Raw genomic sequence first — 15,374 nt, forward strand, 5'->3', positions numbered from 1 at the left:
TTAAAGATATTTTGCATTAAGCACTATTCAGTTGATTTTCAAAGAGAAAGACTGAATTTAAGCTACTCTAGACAAAATAGTCTTCCTTGAAATGATTGTTAAATTGAGAGCGAATTTGACTCCTCCCTTTGCTTCATAACATCTAGAATTTAAACCCCTCCCTAGTAATTTAATCATTGCTATAATTTTGTTCAGTTCTGACTGCAATGATATTTTAAAATCTCTGTGGAAACAAATGAACAGTGTGTTACATTTGCAGTTAATCTGTGACAGTTGAAGCAGGTTTATTTTCTAGTTGTGTCCATATGGCTGTGTACCTTCCAAATTTAGATATCTGCTTGACTAATTTCTAAGGATCTGGTTTCACAAATATAGATTAGTTATCTTGTTCTCCCACTAATCACAAGTTATCTTCTTATGCAGAAACTAAATTTGTTTTATTTTACATAAATTTATTGATTGTGACATTAATAAATAATGTAACCGTTTACATTTAAAAGCCTTTTAAAATGTGGGGTGGGGGGGGGACTTCTTTTTCTGTTCTTTTTTTTTTTCCCCTCCTAAGGAGGCAAATTCATGAACTAAGCAAACTTTAAAGTGAAATTGTAAATGAAGACATCAAACCCTGTCTTAAGACTCTGTCTCCAACTGATCTGAAAATTTAATGAGGCATGTGAAATAATTAATTGTGGGTTAGTAGGCAGTGATCAATAAAAAATTTCAGAATGCATCACCTTAAGTTTTATGGTTCAAATGTGATTCAGACATGTTGTGGTCAAAATGTGTTACCATCTGTTCAGTTGCCTGCAGGGTTTGGGCTGGTGCCCTATGAACAAGACTGCAAATTCAGACATCAGATGGAAGCTGTTCCCAGCCTCTAGAGACAGATGCTTAAATAATTTCCTGTAAGAGTTGTGGTGGCACCTCTTGTCTAATGAAGGTGGTTTTGCTCCCATGATTCATTATACAGCCTTGCTATTCCCATGATCTGGGCAGAGATCGGCCAGGATCTGGGGGAGAGTAGGAAGGTCAAGCTGTTCTGACACTTTCTGGTATATCGGAGCAACTTAATAATCTAGAATGGGAACTGTATCTCCCAAATTTAAGTGGACTTTTATTTAAGGAAAATGCAACTATTGCCGTTATCATTAAAATGTTGTTCTGTCACTGTTACAAACACACCTAAAATTCACACTTCCATGTATCTCATTGTGAGGAACATTCCAAGCTTTAGTTCTTCAAATCTTACAAACCAAAAATGTCTGCACAGAATTAATGGAAGATTCCATTATATTTTAAATATAGAAAATCCCAGAATGACAGGTTTAACATATCAGACAAAAGGTGGTAGACATTCCCTGTATGATCTCTAAAGCCAACTTAATCACTAACAAGGTGGGGCCACATCTGTTTCTCATTCTCACCAAATGTCGAAAGATCCTTACTGGGAAAAATGCTTTAAATAACTTTACTGAAATATAATTTTTATGTCATAAAATTCACCTATCTTCTGTTGTGGGAAGTCAGGGACCCCAAACGGAGGGACCGGCTGAAGCCATGACAGAAGAACATGGATTATGAAGATTTTATGGACATTTATTAGTTCCCCAAATTAATACTTTTGTAATTTCTTATGCCTGTCTTTACTGCAATCTCTAAACATAAATTGTAAAGATTTCATGGACACTTATCACTTCCCCGATCAATACCCTTGTGATTTCCTGTGCCTGTCTTTACTTTAATCTGTTAATCCTGTCAGCTGAAGAGGATGTATATTGCCTCAGGACTATGTGATAATTGCATTAACTGCACAAATTGTACAGCATGTGTGTTTGAGCAATATGAAATGTGGGCACCTTGAAAAAAGAACAGGATAACAGCAATTGTTCAGGGAATAAGAGAGATAACCTTAAACTCTGACCGCCGGTGAGCCGGGCAGAACAGAGCCATATTTCTCTTCTTTCAAAAGCAAATGGGAGAAATATCGCTGAATTCTTTTTCTCAGCATGGAACATCCCTGAGAAAGAGAATGTGTACCTGGGGGTGGGTCTCTGAACTGCCCCCCCGGGCGTGGTTGTCTCTTTTGGTCGAGACTGCAGAGGTGAAATAGAGTCCAGTCTCCCATAGTGCTCCCAGGCTTATTAGGAAGAGGAAATTCCCACCTAATAAATTTTGGTCAGACCGGTTGATCTCAAAACCCTGTCTCCTGATAAGATGTTATCAGTGGCAATGGTGCCTGAATCTTCATTAGCAATTTTAATTTTGCCTCAGTTCTGTGGTCCTATCATCTCACCCTGCCTCCACTTGCCTTGTGATATTCTGTTACCTTGTGAAGTACTTGATGTCTGTGACCCACACCTATTTGCACACTCCCTCCCCTTTTGAAACTCTGTAATAAAAACTTGCTGGTTTTTGTGGCTTGTGGGGCATCACGGATCCTACCAACGTGTGATGTCTCCCCCGGATGCCCAGCTTTAAAATTTCTCTCTGTTGTACTCTGTCCCTTGATTTCTCAACCAGCCAACGCTTAGGAAAATAGAAAAGAACCTACATGATTATCGGGGCAGGTCCCCCGATAATCTTCAAGTGTACAGTTCAGTGACTTTTAGTATTTACTGACTTGTGCAACCATCACCATCATCTAATTTCTGTTTTTTCTATTTCTTTTTTTTTTTTTTTTTTGAGACGGAGTCTCGCTCTGTCGTCCAGGCTGGAGTGCAGTGTCACGATCTCAGCTCACTGCAAGCTCCACCTCCTGGGTTCACGCCATTCTCCTACCTCAGCCACCTGAGTAGCTGGGACTACAGGTGCCCACGACCACGGCTGGCTAATTTTTTGTATTTTTAGTGGGGATGGGGTTCTACTGTGTTAGCCAGGGTGGTCTTGATCTCCTGACCTCATTGTCCGCCCGCCTCGGCCACCCTCATCTAGTTTTAGAATGAGTCCATCACCCCAATAATGTCCTTTATACCTTACTGGGAAAATTTAAAGTTAGAAATAAAGTTAATTTTGTGTCTTTAGCTTCCTTTATTACCCATGTATCTGAACTGCAATCCCATGGAACGGGGAGTATCCTGCAGTTTGGTGCTTAATCTATTTCTTACAAAAACCTAATTTTTTTTTTTAAAAGGCCAAAAGCATAGCAGTCACAGTGATCAATAAATGATTACTCCCTTTCGGGAAATAGGAGCATCCCCTTAAGCACTCTTTCTCTCAATAGCCTCCATTTGAGTAATCGGCAATTCTGCTCTTGCAGCAGTTTGTGGCAAAAGAAGCCTGCAGTCATTCTCGACTCTAAACATTTTCTGCAAGCCACTGCAAATCCTCAGATCTGCCTTGATTCACCTGCCATGTTCCCCCTAATCAGCTCACTTCTGTCTTTAACTGGGAATTGTATTAGCTTCCTAATCACATCTCCACTTCTGCCTCCTGACTTCTGCCTTAAGGCTTCTGGATTCCTGTTTCCTGATCGTGGCCCCTCATTCCTTCTTTTGGATCCCCACTTTTGGATCCTGGGTTTCAGACCCAGGCCTCTCATCCCTGCTTCTGAATTTCCACTTCTGGATCCCCTCCTTTTTAGTCCTCTCTCAACACAGCCACCTGAGTGATCCTTCTAAAATCTGAGCCACTTCCCATCAGTTTTTTGCTCAACATGTCCCAGCAGCTTCCCCCATCTGACTCAGAGTAGAAGCCGTGTTCTTTACAATGGATTTTAAGACCCAGTTGACCCCCATTTCTCCTTCCTCTTAGACTTCATCGGTAACCTCCCTGTTTTCCTCCTCATCCTGCTAGGCTCCTCTGTGTTCTCTGAATACCATAATCTTTCCCTTGCTTCAGGATATTGGCATTTGCTTGGTCCTGGACTGGGGATATGCTCTTCCTTCAGATTGTTGAAAGGCTGTCTGGCTCACCTTCTTTATACAAATACCTCTTTTCCAGCAAAAGCATCTTTAGCCATGCTACATATATGTATAAACAAACAAGCAAACAAATCCATTTTCCCGTGTTGTATTTTTGTTCTTATTTTCTGTTATGACTGTCTACCCTGCCTTAGTATTTTGCTTATTAATCTTGTGCACTGTTTCTCCTTGCATCCAATTAGGATGAATGTGTGTGTCTGTTTCTGTGTTTCATAAGACCAGATGTGTTTTCTTTTTTACTTATGATTCCCACTGCCTAGAACAGTACCTGACACATAGTAGCTGCCCAACAAATCCTTGTTCAATATATGAGGAAATGAAACATGAGTAATAAAAAGAGAAGGTAAAGACAGAAAATGTTGCGTTGTTGTTTCTACCTTTAAATTTTCTCAGTAAGGGATGAAGGATCAATCTTTGTGGGTTGATGGACTCATTCTAGAACCCAGTGATGGTGATAGTTACACAACACAGTAAATATAAGAATGTCAGTGAGCACTTAAGATGAGAGGATTTTATGGTATGGAAATTACATATTTCAAAAAAGTTGTTAAAGACATTTTTTTTTCCCAGTGAGACTGTTTTCTACATTTGATGAGCTTGAGGAAGGTAGGAAGAGGTGCCACCATCCTGTTAGTGAAGTGGTTAAGTCTCTTTTAGACATATACTGGAGGGAGTGTCTTCCACCATTTTATTGATTCATTAAATTCCTATCATTCTGTGATGCATCTTTACTGAAAACGGAATCTACTATGAATTCAGTGCTTACATTTTTGATATATAAGAGTACAAGAACTAACACTTGGGATGCACCTCAAATTGAGACACATGGAAATGTAAATTTTGAGTATTTGTCCACCTGAAGAGCTAGAACATTTTAATGATGACTGCAATGACTGCTATGTTTCAAAAAATGGTGCATTTTCATCCAATAAATGCCCATTTATACCTGTTTGCTCCAGACCTAAAACTGTACCAGTCTTCCAGTGGTTTATAATTACTTTAAAAAAACAATGACCACTTCCAATGTAGCCGTCTGTGCAAAGCCTAAGCAATTTTCTGTTCTATTTGATTTAGATAGAGAGCCAGGTTTGACAACTTCAGGCTGTGTCAAGGAAAGGGGGAAGGGTTTTTTTTGTGTGTGTGTTGTTCATTTGTTTGTTTTCATCCGCTATGAATACCTCAGGAAATAAAAGTAAAATTAAACAAACAAACAAAATAGATAAAATGAGTTCCATTTAGTTTAGATTCACTGCTTGGGATTCATGAGCTATAAAGCTGATTTTCAGAGAAAAGCCAGACTTTTTATCCTTATCTTTCTTATAGTTATTTTAAAATACAAAATTAGTCTATGTTTGCCAAAATGGATTGACTATTTAATTTTTTCTTAACCCATTTATTTGCACATAACTTAGACCTAACTCATCTGTTTTTATAGTAAATTCTAAGTTATTCATAGGTTGGTAAATTAGTTTCATGCTTTTCCTCTTCTTGGTGAATAACATTTCTGAATATTTTTATTGCTAACTCTCTACCAAAAGAAATGCATGAATATAGAATGGGCAAAATCATTAACTTTTGTAAGAGTTTCAGATAATTTTTATATTTGCTTATTTAAATTAACTATACTGTATTTCCTCCTGGTACTTGAGAAGGGAAACTGGCTTCAAAATTAAAAATGAATAATAGTTTAATAGATTAATGCCTAGTTCTCATTTTTACTTTTCATCTCTTTATTAAGAATGTGGGACTGCTTCCTTGTACCAAGTAAGTTACCTTCACAGGTCATTCCTGAGCCATCAGTCCTGCCAGATCCTAAGGTCTACCTAAACTTTTCTGTCCCATTCCATTTGGAACAAACACCATAAATCCTCTGAGCACAAGGTGTTAATGTGTCTGCATATTCCTATGTAAGTTGATATTTGCCGCTTTGAAATGCATGTCTGACAAATAAAGATTGCCCACCAAAGTTAAGACACCTTCAAAAGCTGATCCAAGTGAAGGCTTTGAGTGTGAGCAGGTTAGTTAGGAGGTGATCCAGGAATGTGGTAGGTAAGAAGGGAAGCAGAGCAGGGTGTAGAAGTGTTGCTGGAATGAAGGAGGTCCAAAGAGACCATGGGGTGAAACAGGATAATTTAATCAAATGCGTTCAGACCCAGCGGATTAACATCCAAAAACTGGGCCTAGAGCAAAGACAGTGCTTGACTTTTATACACACTTCAAAAAGTGGCTGGGCTAGCTTGAAACAAGCTTACAGTGGCATGAAGTGTAGTGACATGAAAGCAAGGATACAGAGGCAGAACAAAGGCAGTTAATCAAATAGTAACAGGTTCATAACTCAGAATTACATGTGACTCTTGATGTGCAGTCCATATGGCTGTTACCTAGGCTTGCTCTAGTGCCTTGTATGGGTTTGTCTCATAACCTTCAATATGGTGCCTAGATGACTGCAGCCCAGGCCTGCTCAGGCACGTCTTATAACCTTCACCTTGCTGCTTAGATAAAACAGAATACTTGAAGTTACTAGTTACAGAAAACAGGAATGTATAAACTCATATGTTTACTCATATCATAGGGGAAAGGAAAATTTATTTTCTTCTCCCTATATTGAGGGAGTACTGGGAGAGTCTCCACAACACAATCCTTTGAGCCCTGGCTTCTTTGATAATGTTATCAAGACTTTGCCTGGGTCTGGGCTTTGCCTGTTACTGCCTTTGGGATGTGTCAGCCTAATATAGAAAGCTTGTTTGTGAAGCACAAACACCTCAGAGCTCCTCACTGGAGGGGATTAATAGTGTTATGGTGTTCTAGCACCAGTGCAGTCAGTCACTGTCTGCAGCTGTTCCTAGTGTATCCTGTTTGCATGCTGGCAGATCTTGCCCTGAGCCCAGACACAATGTTAGTTAAGGAGGTACAGAGGTAATCAAACAGGCATCCCTTTCTAGTTTCTTTTTTGTGTTTTTCACCTTTCTCATTTCCCCACATTTGACAAGCTTTACATTATTGCCCACTTCTTGGAATGAGAAGACCGCTAATGTCTAACCAATAGAGAGCTCAAACTTTATGAATAACCAGTTTGGAGTCAGGGTTACACATACAAAAATACTGTGCGCTTCATGTTGCAGTTGCTTATCTTTTTTCAGTAAAGTGGTGTTTAACCTTTCCTTGATGTTGTTGATACTTATTAAATGAGTAAAAAAATACATACATTGCATGCTTAGTATTGGAAGTATATATTGTGAAGTAGCTGCTACCTAGTAAAAAATAGTATTTACTTGTTTGCTGAATTTGGGAAATAATGTGTTTGTTTCTGGCTACCATGATCACATTTCTGTGTCAATATGGGTAGTAAAAGAAGGAAGAGTTCCAATTTTGTGGATTGTACAAGGGAAAATCCAAATTCATTTTTTTGGGTATGTTGCCTAAAGCAGGCAAACATGTTTGTTCATTTGAAATTAGTTATCAATTTGACATAACAAAATAACACACTTTTAAGGGATCTTATGAAGAAACATGTAAAAATCTAACTTAAATTTTCTTTAACCTAGCATAATATCTTAGTCATCATATTCATTTCTCTTCAAATCCCAAGTTCTTTATCTATCTTTTTCTCCTTATTTCCCTATGTATGTAGGATACATTACAAAGGAAAAGGAAGCAGACAGCATTGTTTTCACAGCATATAGGTATCACATGGATGTTACTCCACGCATGCGTTACTGTGTCAGCAAAACTAGAGCAGACGTCACTGGTGGTAATAAAGTTCCCTGTTGCCCTGTGGGGGCACATGACTTTTTACTCTGTTCCACAGCGGCTTGGGATGTACTGTTTCCAATGGGCAAAAGGCTTGGCTGTACATATGTCTTGAAACTATTTAATAGTTGGAAATTTGCCTGCAGTGTAGCTTCAGCAGTTTTGCTAAGTTTTTTTTTTTTTTTTTTTTTTTTTTTTAAATGGAGAAGGAATGCTACCCCAACTGCTAAGTCTGGAAAGAAGAAAGAAAAGGTTAAATATTATTAGAACAAAACTTGTATTTAGTTTAAAACTATGTGACACAGTTATATTATTGTTTTTAAAATATAACTACACTTAACAAAAGTTATATACCTTGCAAGGTATTCTTATGATGCATTTCAGTGGGAAGTTTAATCTATAGACATTATTGGTAGAAATGAAATAAGTAAAGTCCACATTCATTTTTTGAAATGGGTATTGTTCTCCGTGTGTGCATGTGCATGTTTCTGTTTGATGATCTGTAATCGTTGCCCTCTTTATAGCCTCGTTTGCATGCTACTTAGTTGTTTTTTTAATATGCAGGCATGGGTTCCTGTATTTAACAAATAGTGTTATCTCAAAAATCCAGAGAAGCCTGCCTCAGAAAAAGTGATGGCATTTCTCCTGGGACAAGCAGAAGTGGTCTTCTCCCATGAGATTCCATGTCAGTGCACTAATACGCCTACATTTCTCCAAGGGTGATAAGTGATTTTATTATCACTTTTATGCAACATAGACTTATAGTCCTTCCATCGTGTCAAACCTTCATGCTCATTACTTTGCCTGTTTGTGTCATGAAACACAAGAGGTTAAGTGATGAAACCTGAAATTTATCTTTCTGAAATCCAATGTTTTATCCTCCGCTGCTGAAAGCACCACAAATGATCGTCAATAAAAGGAACTATTTTTCTTCAAGGCTGAAATTGGGTATACATGCTAAATATGTAGCATATTTTACATTGGTAATCACACAAATTGTATAGCATAGAAGGAGCTAATACAGCCTTTCTATTTCAGTTATCTCTGAAAATATTCTTGCTCTCTGCAGTGTGTTTCTGCAGATAATTGTGAGGTTCATAAGGAGGGAGTTGGCATCAAACAGAAAGAGAAGTGAGATGGGGGAAAATGCCCATATTTGAGACTCAGAGGAAGGGTTAGGAGAGCACTGGCCTTGTGGTGTGACTCCCGTCCTCTCACTTGAAGAGGTAGTAAATCAAACTCTGTTCTTGAAGTAGTGAATCAAACTATGATCCTCAATTTCGCCATCTCTAAAATGAGCACAATAATGTTAACATTTAATAGACAAAATACAACTGTATGTTTGTAAAATTAGGAATAAACAGTGCTCACATCATTTCCTAAACCTAATGGTATCACACTCTGAAATTTTGCTAATCGGGGGAGAGCAGTCAGTGGCCCAGGGTCTAAATTTGGCCTGCAACCTAGTTTTGCAAATCAAGTTTTATGGGAACATAGCCACCCTCATTTGTTTACATGTTGTCTGTGGCTGCTTTTGAGCTGTGAGGGCAGAGTTGAGTGATTGTAACGGAGACCATATGGTCCACAAAGCCTAAACTCTTTACTATCTGGCCCTTTCTGGAAAAAGCCTATATCAATGCCTGCACTAGACTATTGTAACAGACACTTTTCCCATTAAAAGGCTTAGAATTTTTACATTCTATAGGGACATTGTTCCTCATTATGACAGTGGAATATAACATATGTAGAGTGTGGCACCTAGAGTTGTGTATTGTTATACCCTCCACCCCATCTTTCTCTCATTTTTGTTGTCACACTCCTTGTTCTGCCATCAATGATGTGAATGATCTTGGACATATCTGTTTACCTCTCTGACCCCTAAAGCCCTCACCAGTTAAAAACATGTGAAATAAGTTGTAAAATTCCTTAGGGCTTTATAATAATGTATAGAGTTTCCCTCTCTGACTCTCTGGCTCTCATCAGCCACTGTCTATTTATGCATATGTACATCTATATACGTGTATGTGTGTGTGTGTGTGTGTATACATATATATATAAATTTCACATGGAAATCTCCAACTACATTTCAAAATTCTAAAACAATTAAAACATAATGCATAATGAAAGAAAACATTCTGTATAATTCAGTCAAATGAATATACCTTGTTTCATAATGTAGGGAACCAATTCTTAAGGCAGAGAATGGCTTAAATATAGAAACTTGTTAGGATTGAATAAAATGCTTCTGATTAGAGAAACTGGATTGACCCTGTCTCACCTGAACCCCATAGTGAATAAGTGGATAAATGAATGGCTGGTTTACAGAGGAGGATCGCAGCAATAAACAGCTGATCTCTATCATTCTTTTTTGGTTTTGTTTTCTTTTTGTTCTTTTTTTTTTAAGAGTCAGAATCTCATCTGTTATCCAGGATGGTGGGCAGTTGTGCAGTCATAGCTCACTGTAGCCTTGAACTCCCAGACTAAAGCAATTCTCCTGCCTCAGCCTCCTGCATAGCTAGGACCACAGGCACATGACACCAAGCCCAGCTAATTTTATTTTTTCTGTAGAGACAAGGTCTTTTGCTATTGCCTAAGCTGGTCTTGAGCTCCTGCCCTCAAATAGTCCTCCTGCCTCAGCTTCCCAAAGCACTAAGATTACAGGCATAAGTCACCATGCCTGGCCTGATTTTATAATTTTATAGTGATTATTTTGAGGGAGAAAGAGATGGGAGTGCATCATCTTGGTAATGGAAGTGTGCCATTTTGGTATTATCAACTCAAAATGGGCCTTCCTTTTGAGAAAATGACAAGAAAATATTATTAATTCATACCTTTGAAAGCATTGTTTTCTCAAAAGTTGCTTTCATAAATTGCGTTGTTTCGTGTTTTACAATGTTTCATAAACTAGATGACATTATTCTGGGTTATTACAATGAGCAAAATTTTCCAGGGCAGGAAATGATGTAATGAATGAAATAAATTAAAGAAGATGATTAAATTCCTAGTATCAGTGACCCTCTTAAATATTGGAGTTTCTTTAGAAGAGGATATGATTCTGAGGTTTTCCTTATGAACCTAGAATATCTGGAAAAATCATGTGACTACTTATTTTCAGCATGTAGATATTCAGGTACATTGCTGAGAACACAAATGGCTGTTATTATCTTTATACATTTTAATTCTTCTCTTGCCTTGAAGTGATGATTCACTTGTAAGTTCGTTCCCTCCCAGGAAGGTTGGTAGCTCCCTTTGGTAGATTAAAAATTAACTCCTACACCAGTGGAAGGGGCGTTGATTTAATTATTTTATTTCAAACTGGGAAGAACACTCCTTTGATTTTGCAATTCACTTTAGGATCTTGTGATTTAGCAATGCTAATTGACATTGAACCTGAAACTGAAATATCACATTACAAGTCAAAGGTAACATTTAGAAGCTTGTCCTTCGTTTATTCACTCAGCAATTGCTTACTGAGCACATACTGTGTGCTAGGTGCTCTTCTGGACTCTGGAGATACAGATGTGAAAAAACAAGCAAACAATCCTCCTCTCAGGGAGCTTTCATTATCGTGAGTGGAAGCAGACAGCAAACAAGGTACCTAATAAGTCAGTTTGTGTATTAGTCATGGTTCTCTAGAGGGACAGAACTAATAGGATAGATGTATGTATAAAGGGGAGTTTACTAAGGAGTATTGACTCACACAATCATAAGGTGAGGTCCCACAATAGGCCATCTGCAAGCTAAGGAGCAAGGAAGCCAGTCAAAGTCCCCAAACCTCAAAAGTAGGGAAGCCGACAGTGCAGCCTTCAGTCTGCATTCAAAGGTCCGAGTCCCAAAGCTGAAGAACTTGGAGTCTGATGTTCGAGGGCAGGAAGCATCCAGCATGGGAGGAAGATGTAGGCCAGAAGACTAAACCAGTCTAAAGTTTCCACTTCTTCTTCCTGCTTTTATTCTGGCTGCACTGGCAGCTGATTGGAATGGTGCCCACCCAGATTGAGGGAGGGTCTGTCTTTTCCAGTCCAGTGACTCAAATGTTAATCTCCATGGCACCATCCTCACAGACATACCCAGGATCAACACTTTGGATCCTTCAATCCAATCAAGTTGACACTCAATATTTACCGTAACAGTTACTAATAAGGGCTTGGAGAATAATGAAGCAAGGCATCATCATGGTGACTTTTTTTTGGTAAATGGAACAAAGCACATGTAGCTATTTTAAATAGGGTCACATTTAGTAGACCTTCAACAGGAAAAGGAGCCAGCCATGGAGACACCAGGGAAAGCATTTAGGCAAATAGACAGGAAAACTTCAGCAGCATCATGGTTTTCCTTTCCAAGAACCAGTGTGACTGGGCTGAGGGGTGGAGGTGATAAAATGAAAGGTGCTCTGGGAGGTAACTGAGGCACAGGTTGTAGGGCATTCAGGAGACTCCTAGTGGTTTTACTCCAAGTAAGGAACTTCTGTGCACAGGAATGAGATGGTCTCTTGCAGTATAGAATCATCAGGCTGTTGTATTCAGAAAAACCTCTAGGGAGGCAGTGGGGAGCTTTTGGCAGTAATCAGGGAGAGATGATGTTGGCTTGGCCCAGGGCATTGGCAGTGGTGAAAGGCAGTTAAATTCCTGTTACACTTTGAAGGTAGTGCTAACACAATTTGTTCAAGGGATGTGACTGCAAAATAAATGTATGACTTCAAGGGTTGGGGCCAGAGCAACTGGAAAGAGCAATTCCCATGTACCGAGTTGTTGTCAGTAGTGGGCTGTGTGTGGTGGGCTATGTATTAGTGGTGGGCTATGTATAGGGATCATGATTTTGCTTTGGGACACATTAGTTTTGAGATGCCTCTGAGACATCCAAATAGAGCTGCTGGAAGATATTTTTTGAGTATTGATATTTGAATGATTAGATCTGCATTCAGGGGCTTGGTCTATAGTGAAGATATCAGTTTGAAAGTCATCAGCACAAAGATGTTTTTAAAAGTGTGACATCTGATGAGATCCCTAGAGAATGAGTGTAGATGAGAAGAGAGAGACCCCTGAATTCAGATGCAGAACACTCTCCTATCTAGAGAAGATGGGAGCTAAAGATCATGGAGCATGGGGCTGAGAAGTAGCTTCCATTGAAACTGAATGAAAATCTATTAGTGTCCTGAAAACCAAGTGAAGCCTGCATTTTTAAGAGAAGAAAGTGATCAGTGTTGTCAATATTGATGACTGAGGGAGTCCTCAGATGGCACTGCCAAACTTCCAGGTTGGGGTGCTTCCTGTCCTAATAAGAATAGGAACAAATATTTCATCCTTACACATTGTGATGTTCAGACCTCATAGTTTGTAGCCACTTGATGTAGTACTTGTCTACTTTTGACCCTACCAGATGAGTTTTCTTAGGTCATCTACCTCAGTATTACCTGTGTGTTTCATATGAAATATTCCTGGGTCCCACCTGCACTCAGGGAATCAGCATATCTCAGTATAAGTGTTGGACATTCCAGAGATTCCTGTTATTGAATAAGAACAGGTTGATTCAGAAATACCATTTGATCCAGCAATCCCATTAATGGGTGTATACCCAAAGGAATGTAAATCATTCTTCTGTAAAGATGCAAGCACATGTGTGTTCATTGCAGCACTATTCACAATAGCAGAGATATGGAATTTACCCAAATGTCCATCAACAGTAGACTGGATAAAAAAAAAATGTGGTGTATAGACACATGGAATACTATGCAGCCATAAAAAGGAATGAGATCATGTCCTTTGCAGGGACATAGATAGAGCTGGAGGCCATTATTCTCAGCAAACTAATGCAAGAAAAGAAAATGAAACACTGCATGTTCTCCCTCATAAATGGGAACTGAACAGCTAAACGATGATAACACCTGGACACATGGAGGGGAGAAACACACAGTAGGGCCCGCTGGGGATGGGGGTGGGAGAAGAAGAGCATCAGGAAGAGCTAATGAGTGCTGGGATTAACATTTATGTCATAGGTTGATCTGTGCAGCACACCACTGTGGCATATATTTACCTCCATAAAAAACATGCATAGACTGCAAATATACCTTGGAATTTAAAAGTTAATTAAAAGAGAAAGAGAGAGAATGACTTGACTAACAGTATCACATAATATGCTTTCAGTTAACCTCTTACCTAAAAAATACTATGAAGCTTTCTTTTCTAGAAAATAAAAGAAGTAACCTAACTAAATGTCCACACATTATATTTCATAGAGGAAAGCAAGAACTTTCAAAAAATAACTTAAGTTTCCATCATTTCAAAACTACTAACTACTGAAAGTAAAAACATGGGATATTTTTTCTCCAGTCTTCTTCATTTATATCAAGTTAGATATGACTTTTTTGAATCCCCAACACACATGCTGTTATAATGAGAATTATTGACAGCATCTTCCTGTGACAGTGTCTTGAAATGAAACCCTCTGTAAATCACTGGTGGTGAGAAGCATCTCCACTTGCTCAATTTTTAACAGAAAATGAAGTAAAAACCCTCCAGCTTTGCTATATTTAGTCTTATTCAAATACGTATTTTCAATGGAGATTTGTGAGGTGGTAATTCCAGCACCTCACCTTTCTCTTGACATCTGAAAATGTTTTCATTTATGAGACAAACCAGAAATGGGACAATCAGAAAAATGAATGCTACTGGTAAGTCATCCAGTGTGCAGTGTGGATAAAAAATGGTGCAGTTTTTTTTCTGATCTCTATTACTCTTAGCTGATGCAAAAATCACTAGCTACAGGGCCACTAAGGTGAAAACAATTATTTGTGTGAGCTGAATTTCTTTTCCTTTTTAGAGTATTCAAAGGTGATTCTCTGTTGCTTACCTATTTAATGTCAATTCACCCACATTGAATTTTACTGTATTTTACCAAAAGATATCAATTTCAGCATATTAAAAATTTGGCTGGGTTGTCTTGGTATGGAAACGCTTAAAATAATCCTTCTGGATTACAAATTTGGACCAAACCAATTTATCTTACCATTTTTTAGATTTTTTATTTGAGGCTGAACAAGAAGATCTTAATAACCTGTTTTCAGCTTCACTTCTCTTTTACTCTTTTTTGGAGACTGTGTCTCACTCTCTTGCCCAGGCTGGCATGCAGTGGTGCTAATCACAGTTCACTGCGGCCTCAACCTTTTCAGATCAAATGATCCTCCCGCCTCAGCTTCCTGAGTAGCTGGGACCACAGGCATGCACCAACCTGCCCAGCTAATTTTTTATATTTTGTGGAGACAGAGTTTCACTGTGTTGGCCAGGTTGGTCTCAAACTCCTAGACTCAAAAGATTGTGCCCGCCTCTGCCTTGCAAAGTGCTGGGATTATAGACATAAGCCATCCTGCCCCCTGCTGTTTTCAGCTTTTCTACTTATAAAAAGCAATGCTTCACGTGTTGACCATGTAGTCATTACATGTCCAAAGATGTTAGTTTTGTGGAGTCATATGATGTGTCTTTGTTCTGGGATTTCAGATCCATCTGCCCCACCAGTGCCGGCTAACCTCCGGCTGGCCAACTCCACCGTCAACAGTGATGGGAGTGTGACCGTCACTATAGTTTGGGATCTCACCGAGGAGCCGGACATCCTTGTGCATTACTACAATGTCTTTTGGAGCTGGATGGTCAGCAGTAAGTCTCTTGTCCCAACAAAGAAGAAGCGGAGAAAGACTACGGATGGGGTGAGTGG

At 38.9% G+C, this 15,374-nt stretch overlaps 1 pseudogene; it reads left to right on the forward strand.

Annotated features, from left to right (window-relative positions):
• The window catches only part of LOC112209235 (anosmin-1-like), a 184,898-nt pseudogene that overhangs the window by 119,272 nt on the left and 50,252 nt on the right, over positions 1-15,374 (forward strand).

Source organism: Pan troglodytes, chromosome Y (assembly GCF_028858775.2).
Source record: "Pan troglodytes isolate AG18354 chromosome Y, NHGRI_mPanTro3-v2.0_pri, whole genome shotgun sequence".
In the NCBI taxonomy this organism is placed as follows: Eukaryota; Metazoa; Chordata; class Mammalia; order Primates; family Hominidae; genus Pan; species Pan troglodytes.